The 10000-nt window shown below is 53.2% G+C and overlaps 1 protein-coding gene across 1 annotated transcript in view; it reads left to right on the forward strand.

Annotated features, from left to right (window-relative positions):
- LOC127927447 (protein kinase C beta type-like) overlaps positions 1–10000 on the forward strand; it is a gene marked incomplete at its 5' end in the record, with an annotated part of 50721 nt that overhangs the window by 39907 nt on the left and 814 nt on the right. The window lies entirely within an intron of this gene.

Raw genomic sequence — 10000 nt, forward strand, 5'->3', positions numbered from 1 at the left:
ATCCATCTCTCCTTACCTCCATCCATCCATCTCTCCTTACCTCCATCCATCCACCTCTCCTTACCTCCATCCATCCTTCCACCTCTCCGTACCTCCATCCATCCATCCACCTCTCCTTACCTCCATCCATCCACCTCTCCTTACCTCCATCCATCCACCTCTCCTTACCTCCATCCATCCACCTCTCCTTACCTCCATCCATCCATCTCTCCTTACCTCCATCCATCCACCTCTCCTTACCTCCATCCATCCACCTCTCACCTCCATCCATCCATCTCTCCTTACCTCCATCCATCCACCTCTCCTTACCTCCATCCATCCATCTCTCCTTACCTCATCCATCCACCTCTCCTTACCTCCATCCATCCATCCACCTCTCCTTACCTCCATCCATCCATCCACCTCTCCGTTACCTCCATCCATCCATCTCTCCTTACCTCCATCCATCCACCTCTCCTTACCTCCATCCATCCACCTCTCCTTGCCTCCATCCATCCATCCACCTCTCCGTACCTCCATCCATCCATCTCTCTTACCTCCATCCATCCACCTCTCCTTACCTCCATCCATCCATCCACCTCTCCGTACCTCCATCCATCCATCTCTCCTTACCTCCATCCATCCACCTCTCCTTACCTCCATCCATCCACCTCTCCTTACCTCCATCCATCCACCTCTCCTTACCTCCATCCATCCATCCACCTCCTTACCACCATCCATCCACCTCTCCTTACCTCCATCCATCCATCCACCTCTCCTTACCTCCATCCATCCATCCACCTCTCCTTACCTCCATCCATCCTTCCACCTCTCCTTACCTCCATCCATCCACCTCTCCTTACCTCCATCCATCCACCTCTCCTTACCTCCATCCATCCATCCACCTCTCCTTACCTCCATCCATCCATCCACCTCTCCTTACCTCCATCCATCCTTCCACCTCTCCGTACCTCCATCCATCCATCCACCTCTCCTTACCTCCATCCATCCACCTCTCCTTACCTCCATCCATCCACCTCTCCTTACCTCCATCCATCCACCTCTCCTTACCTCCATCCATCCATCTCTCCTTACCTCCATCCATCCACCTCTCCTTGCCTCCATCCATCCACCTCTCCTTACCTCCATCCATCCATCTCTCCTTACCTCCATCCATCCACCTCTCCTTACCTCCATCCACCTCTCCTTACCTCCATCCATCCACCTCTCCCTTACCTCCATCCATCCATCCACCTCTCTTACCTCCATCCATCCACCTCTCCTTACCTCCATCCATCCATCCACCTCTCCTTACCTCCATCCATCCATCCACCTCTCCTTACCTCCATCCATCCACCTCTCCTTACCTCCATCCATCCATCCACCTCTCCTTACCTCCATCCATCCTTCCACCTCTCCTTGCCTCCATCCATCCATCCACCTCTCCTTACCTCCATCCATCCACCTCTCCTTACCTCCATCCATCCACCTCTCCTTACCTCCATCCATCCACCTCTCCTTACCTCCATCCATCCACCTCTCCTTACCTCCATCCATCCACCTCTCCTTACCTCCATCCATCCCATCTCCTTACCTCCATCCATCCATCCACCTCTCCTTACCTCCATCCATCCATCCACCTCTCCTTACCTCCATCCATCCATCCACCTCTCCTTACCTCCATCCATCCATCCACCTCTCCTTACCTCCATCCATCCACCTCTCCTTACCTCCATCCATCCACCTCTCCTTACCTCCATCCATCCACCTCTCCTTACCTCCATCCATCCACCTCTCCTTACCTCCATCCATCCATCCACCTCTCCTTACCTCCATCCATCCACCTCTCCTTACCTCCATCCATCCATCTCTCCTTACCTCCATCCATCCATCCACCTCTCTTACCTCCATCCATCACCTCTCCTTACCTCCATCCATCCATCCACCTCTCCTTACCTCCATCCATCCATCCACCTCTCCTTACCTCCATCCATCCACCTCTCCTTACCTCCATCCATCCACCTCTCCTTACCTCCATCCATCCATCCACCTCTCCTTACCTCCATCCATCCACCTCTCCTTCCCTCCATCCATCCATCCACTCTCTCCTTACCTCCATCCATACACCTCTCCTTACCTCCATCCATCCATCCACCTCTCCTTACCTCCATCCATCCATCCACCTCTCCTTACCTCCATCCATCCATCCACCTCTCCTTACCTCCATCCATCCATCTCTCTTACCTCCATCCATCCATCTCCTTACCTCCATCCATCCACCTCTCTTACCTCCATCCATCCATCCACCTCTCCTTACCTCCATCCATCCATCCACCTCTCCATACCTCCATCCATCCATCTCTCCTTACCTCCATCCATCCACCTCTCCTTACCTCCATCCATCCACCTCTCCTTACCTCCATCCATCCATCCACCTCTCCGTACCTCCATCCATCCATCTCTCCTTACCTCCATCCATCCATCCACCTCTCCTTACCTCCATCCATCCATCCACCTCTCCGTACCTCCATCCATCCATCTCTCCTTACCTCCATCCATCCACCTCTCCTTACCTCCATCCATCCACCTCTCCTTACCTCCATCCATCCACCTCTCCTTACCTCCATCCATCCATCCACCTCTCCTTACCTCCATCCATCCACCTCTCCTTACCTCCATCCATCCACCTCTCCTTACCTAATAATAATAATAATAATAATATATGCCATTTAGCAGACGCTTTTATCAAGCGACTTACAGTCATGTGTGCATACATTCTACGTATGGGTGGTACCTCCATCCATCCATCTCTCCTTACCTCCATCCATCCACTCTCCTTACCTCCATCCATCCATCCACCTCTCCTTACCTCCATCCATCCATCCACCTCTCCGTACCTCCATCCATCCATCTCTCCTTACCTCCATCCATCCACCTCTCCCTTACCTCCATCCATCCACCTCTCCTTACCTCCATCCATCCATCCACCTCTCCGTACCTCCATCCATCCATCTCTCCTTACCTCCATCCATCCACCTCTCCTTACCTCCATCCATCCATCCACCTCTCCACCTCCATCCATCCATCTCTCCTTACCTCCATCCTTCCACCTCTCCGTACCTCCATCCATCCACCTCTCCGTACCTCCATCCATCCATCTCTCCTTACCTCCATCCATCCACCTCTCCTTACCTCCATCCATCCACCTCTCCTTACCTCCATCCATCCATCCACCTCTCCGTACCTCCATCCATCCATCTCTCCTTACCTCCATCCATCCACCTCTCCTTACCTCCATCCATCCATCCACCTCTCCGTACCTCCATCCATCCATCTCTCCTTACCTCCATCCATCCACCTCTCCTTACCTCCATCCATCCACCTCTCCTTACCTCCATCCATCCACCTCTCTTACCTCCATCCATCCATCCACCTCTCCTTACCTCCATCCATCCACCTCTCCTTACCTCCATCCATCCATCCACCTCTCCTTACCTCCATCCATCCATCCACCTCTCCTTACCTCCATCCATCCACCTCTCCTTACCTCCATCCATCCATCCACTCTCCTTACCTCCATCCATCCTTCCACCTCTCCGTACCTCCATCCATCCATCTCTCCTTACCTCCATCCATCCACCTCTCCTTACCTCCATCCATCCACCTCTCCTTACCTCCATCCATCCACCTCTCCTTACCTCCATCCATCCATCTCTCCTTACCTCCATCCATCCACCTCTCCTTACCTCCATCCATCCACCTCTCCTTACCTCCATCCATCCATCTCTCCTTACCTCCATCCATCCACCTCTCCTTACCTCCATCCATCCATCTCTCCTTACCTCCATCCATCCACCTCTCCTTACCTCCATCCATCCATCCACCTCTCCTTACCTCCATCCATCCATCCACCTCTCCTTACCTCCATCCATCCATCTCTCCTTACCTCCATCCATCCACCTCTCCTTACCTCCATCCATCCACCTCTCCTTACCTCCATCCATCCACCTCTCCTTACCTCCATCCATCCATCTCTCCTTACCTCCATCCATCCACCTCTCCTTACCTCCATCCATCCATCCACCTCTCCGTACCTCCATCCATCCATCTCTCCTTACCTCCATCCATCCACCTCTCCTTACCTCCATCCATCCACCTCTCCTTACCTCCATCCATCCACCTCTCCTTACCTCCATCCATCCATCCACCTCTCCTTACCACCATCCATCCACCTCTCCTTACCTCCATCCATCCATCCACCTCTCCTTACCTCCATCCATCCATCCACCTCTCCTTACCTCCATCCATCCTTCCACCTCTCCGTACCTCCATCCATCCATCCACCTCTCCTTACCTCCATCCATCCACCTCTCCTTACCTCCATCCATCCATCCACCTCTCCTTACCTCCATCCATCCATCCACCTCTCCTTACCTCCATCATCCTTCCACCTCTCCGTGCCTCCATCCATCCATCCACCTCTCCTTACCTCCATCCATCCACCTCTCCTTACCTCCATCCATCCACCTCTCCTTACCTCCATCCACCTCCATCCATCCACCTCTCCTTACCTCCATCCATCCATCTCTCCTTACCTCCATCCATCCACCTCTCCTTACCTCCATCCATCCACCTCTCCTTACCTCCATCCATCCATCTCTCCTTACCTCCATCCATCCATCTCTCCTTACCTCCATCCACCTCCTTACCTCCATCCATCCACCTCTCCTTCCCTCCTCCATCCATCCACCTCTCCTTACCTCCATCCATCCATCCACCTCTCCTTACCTCCATCCATCCACCTCTCCTTACCTCCATCCATCCATCCACCTCTCCTTACCTCCATCCATCCATCCACCTCTCCTTACCTCCATCCATCCACCTCTCTCCTTACCTCCATCCATCCACCTCTCCTTACCTCCATCCATCCACCTCTCCTTACCTCCATCCATCCACCTCTCCTTACCTCCATCCATCCACCTCTCCTTACCTCCATCCATCCACCTCTCCTTACCTCCATCCATCCCACCTCTCCTTACCTCCATCCATCCATCCACCTCTCCTTACCTCCATCCATCCATCCACCTCTCCTACCTCCATCCATCCATCCATCCATCCATCCACCTCTCCTTACCCTCCATCCTCCTTACCTCCATCCATCCACCTCTCCTTACCTCCATCCATCCATCCACCTCTCATCCATCCATACACCTCTCTTACCTCCATCCATCCATCCACCTCTCCTTACCTCCATCCATCCACCTCTCCTTACCTCCATCCATCCATCCTCCATCATCCATCCACCTCTCCTTACCTCCATCCATCCACCTCTCCTTACCTCCATCCATCCATCCACCTCTCCTTACCTCCATCCATCCATCCACCTCTCCTTACCTCCATCCATCCACCTCCATCCATCCACCTCCTTACCTCCATCCATCCATCCACCTCTCCTTACCTCCATCCATCCACCTCTCCTTTCCTCCATCCCTTACCTCCATCCATACACCTCTCCTTACCTCCATCCATCCATCCACCTCTCCTTACCTCCATCCATCCATCCACCTCTCCTTACCTCCATCCATCCATCCACCTCTCCTTACCTCCATCCATCCATCTCTCCTTACCTCCATCCATCCACCTCTCCTTACCTCCATCCATCCATCCACCTCTCCTTACCTCCATCCATCCATCCACCTCTCCGTACCTCCATCCATCCATCTCTCCTTACCTCCATCCATCCACTCTCATACCTCCATCCATCACCTCTCCTTACCTCCATCCATCCATCCACCTCTCCGTACCTCCATCCATCCATCTCCTTACCTCCATCCATCCACCTCTCCTTACCTCCATCCATCCATCACCTCTCCGTGCCTCCATCCATCCATCTCTCCTTACCTCCATCCATCCACCTCTCCTTACCTCCATCCATCCACCTCTCCTTACCTCCATCCATCCACCTCTCCTTACTCCATCCATCCATCCACCTCTCCTTACCTCCATCCATCCACCTCTCCTTACCTCCATCCATCCACCTCTCCTTACCTAATAATAATAATAATAATAATATATGCCATTTAGCAGACGCTTTTATCAAAGCGACTTACAGTCATGTGTGCATACATTCTACGTATGGGTGGTACCTCCATCCATCCATCTCTCCTTACCTCCATCCATCCACCTCTCCTTACCTCCATCCATCCATCCACCTCTCCTTACCTCCATCCATCCATCCACCTCTCCGTACCTCCATCCATCCATCTCCTTACCTCCATCCATCCACCTCTCCTTACCTCCATCCATCCACCTCTCCTTACCTCCATCCATCCATCCACCTCTCCGTACCTCCATCCATCCATCTCTCCTTACCTCCATCCATCCACCTCTCCTTACCTCCATCCATCCATCCACCTCTCCGTACCTCCATCCATCCATCTCTCCTTACCTCCATCCATCCACCTCTCCTTACCTCCATCCATCCACCTCCTCCTTACCTCCATCCATCCACCTCTCCTTACCTCCATCCATCCATCCACCTCTCCTTACCTCCATCCATCCACCTCTCCTTACCTCCATCCATCCATCCACCTCTCCTTACCTCCATCCATCCATCTCTCCTTACCTCCATCCATCCACCTCTCCTTACCTCCATCCATCCATCCACCTCTCCTTACCTCCATCCATCCATCCACCTCTCCTTACCTCCATCCATCCATCCACCTCTCCTTACCTCCATCCATCCACCTCTCCTTACCTCCATCCATCCACCTCTCCTTACCTCCATCCATCCACCTCTCCTTACCTCCATCCATCCATCTCTCCTTACCTCCATCCATCCACCTCTCCTTACCTCCATCCATCCATCCACCTCTCCTTACCTCCATCCATCCACCTCTCCTTACCTCCATCCATCCACCTCTCCTTACCTCCATCCATCCACCTCTCCTTACCTCCATCCATCCATCCACCTCTCCTTACCTCCATCCATCCACCTCTCCTTACCTCCATCCATCCATCCACCTCTCCTTACCTCCATCCATCCTTCCACCTCTCCGTACCTCCATCCATCCATCCACCTCTCCTTACCTCCATCCATCCACCTCTCTCCTTACCTCCATCCATCCACCTCTCCTTACCTCCATCCACCCACCTCTCCTTACCTCCATCCATCCACCTCTCCTTACCTCCATCCATCCACCTCCACCTCCATCCATATCCTCCATCCATCCACCTCTCCTTACCTCCATCCATCCATCCACCTCTCCTTACCTCCATCCATCCATCCACCTCTCCTTACCTCCATCCATCCATCCACCTCTCCTTACCTCCATCCATCCATCCACCTCTCCTTACCTCCATCCATCCACCTCTCCTTACCTCCATCCATCCACCTCTCCTTACCTCCATCCATCCACCTCCTTACCTCCATCCATACACCTCTCCTTACCTCCATCCATCCATCCACCTCTCCTTACCTCCATCCATCCACCTCTCCTTACCTCCATCCATCCATCCACCTCTCCTTACCTCCATCCATCCATCCACCTCTCCTTACCTCCATCCATCCTCCTCTCCTTACCTCCATCCATCCACCTCTCCTTACCTCCATCCATCAATCCACCTCTCCTTACCTCCATCCATCCACCTCTCCTTTCCTCCATCCATCCATCCACCTCTCCTTACCTCCATCCATACACCTCTCCCTTACCTCCATCCATCCATACACCTCTCCTTACCTCCATCCATCCATACACCTCTCCTTACCTCCATCCATCCATCCACCTCTCCCTTTACTCCATCCATCCATCTCTCCTTACCTCCATCCAACCATCCACCTCTCCTTATCTCCATCCATCCTCTCCTTACCTCCATCCATCCATCCACCTCTCTTACCTCCATCCATCCATCCACCTCTCCTTACCTCCATCCATCCATCCACCTCTCCATACCTCCATCCATCCACCTCTCCTTACCTCCATCCATCCATCCACCTCTCCTTACCTCCATCCATACACCTCTCCTTACCTCCATCCATCCATCCACCTCTCCTTACCTCCATCCATCCACCTCTCCTTACCTCCATCCATCCACCTCTCCTTACCTCCATCCATCCACCCCTCCTTACCTCCATCCATCCACCTCTCCTTACCTCCATCCATCCACCTCTCCTTACCTCCATCCATCCACCTCTCCTTACCTCCATCCATCCACCTCTCCCTACCTCCATCCATCCACCTCTCCTTATCCTCCATCCATCCATCCATCCTCTCCTTACCTCCATCCATCCACCTCTCCTTACCTCCATCCATCCATCCTCTCCTTACCTCCATCCATCCATCCACCTCTCCTTACCTCCATCCATCCATCCACCTCTCCTTACCTCCATCCATCCATCCACCTCTCCTTACCTCCATCCATCCATCCACCTCTCCTTACCTCCATCCATCCATCCACCTCTCCTTACCTCCATCCATCCACCTCTCCACCTCCATCCATCCACCTCTCCTTACCTCCATCCATCCACCTCTCATCCACCTCTCCTTCCTCCCTCCATCCATCCACCTCTCCTTACCTCCATCCATCCACCTCTCCGTATTTCCTCCATCCATCCACCTCTCCTTACCTCCATCCATCCACCTCTCCTTACCTCCATCCATCCACCTCTCCTTACATCCATCCATCCTCTCTCCTTACCTCCATCCATCCACCTCTCCTTACCTCCATCCATCCACCTCTCCTTACCTCCTCCATCCATCCACCTACCTTACCTCCATCCATCCACCTCTCTCCTTACCTCCATCCATCCACCTCTCCTTACCTCCATCCATCCATCCTCTCCTTACCTCCATCCATCCACCTCTCCTTACCTCCATCCATCCATCCACCTCTCCTTACCTCCATCCATCCACTCTCTCCTCCATCCATCCATCCATCTCCTTACCTCCATCATCCACCTCTCCTTACCTCCATCCATCCACCTCTCCTTACCTCCATCCATCCACCTCTCCTTACCTCCATCCATCCACCTCTCCTTACCTCCATCCATCCACCTCTCCTTACCTCCATCCATCCACCTCTCCTTACCTCCATCCATCCACCTCTCCTTACCTCCATCCATCCACCTCTCCTTACCTCCATCCATCCACCTCTCCTTACCTCCATCCATCCACCTCTCCTTACCTCCATCCATCCATCCATCCACCTCTCCTTACCTCCATCCATCCACCTCTCCTTACCTCCATCCATCCACCTCTCCTTACCTCCATCCATCCACCTCTCCTTACCTCCATCCATCCACCTCTCCTTACCTCCATCCATCCACCTCTCCTTACCTCCATCCATCCATCCACCTCTCCTTACCTCCATCCATCCATCCACCTCTCCTTACCTCCATCCATCCATCCACCTCTCCATTACCTCCATCCATCCATCCACTCTCTCCTTATCTTATCCATCCATCCACCTCTCCTTACCTCCATCCATCCATCCACCTCTCCTTACCTCCATCCATCCACCTCTCCTTACCTCCATCCATCCACCTCTCCTTACCTCCATCCATCCATCTCTTACCTCCATCCATCCATCTCTCCATCCATCCACCTCTCCTTACCTCCATCCATCCATCCACCTCTCCTTACCTCCATCCATCCACCTCTCCTTACCTCCATCCATCCACCTCTCCTTACCTCCATCCATCCATCTCTCCTTACCTCCATCCATCCACCTCTCCTTACCTCCATCCATCCACCTCTCCTTACCTCCATCCATCCATCTCTCCTTACCTCCATCCATCCACCTCTCCTTACCTCCATCCATCCACCTCTCCTTACCTCCATCCATCCACCTCTCCTTACCTCCATCCATCCATCTCTCCTTACCTCCATCCATCCACCTCTCCTTACCTCCATCCATCCACCCACCTCTCCATCCATACCTCCATCCATCCACCCACCTCTCCGTACCTCCATCCATCCACCTCTCCTTACCTCCATCCATCCACCTCTCCTTACCTCCATCC

This window comes from Oncorhynchus keta, unplaced genomic scaffold, assembly GCF_023373465.1.
Source record: "Oncorhynchus keta strain PuntledgeMale-10-30-2019 unplaced genomic scaffold, Oket_V2 Un_scaffold_1413_pilon_pilon, whole genome shotgun sequence".
Lineage (NCBI taxonomy): Eukaryota > Metazoa > Chordata > Actinopteri > Salmoniformes > Salmonidae > Oncorhynchus > Oncorhynchus keta.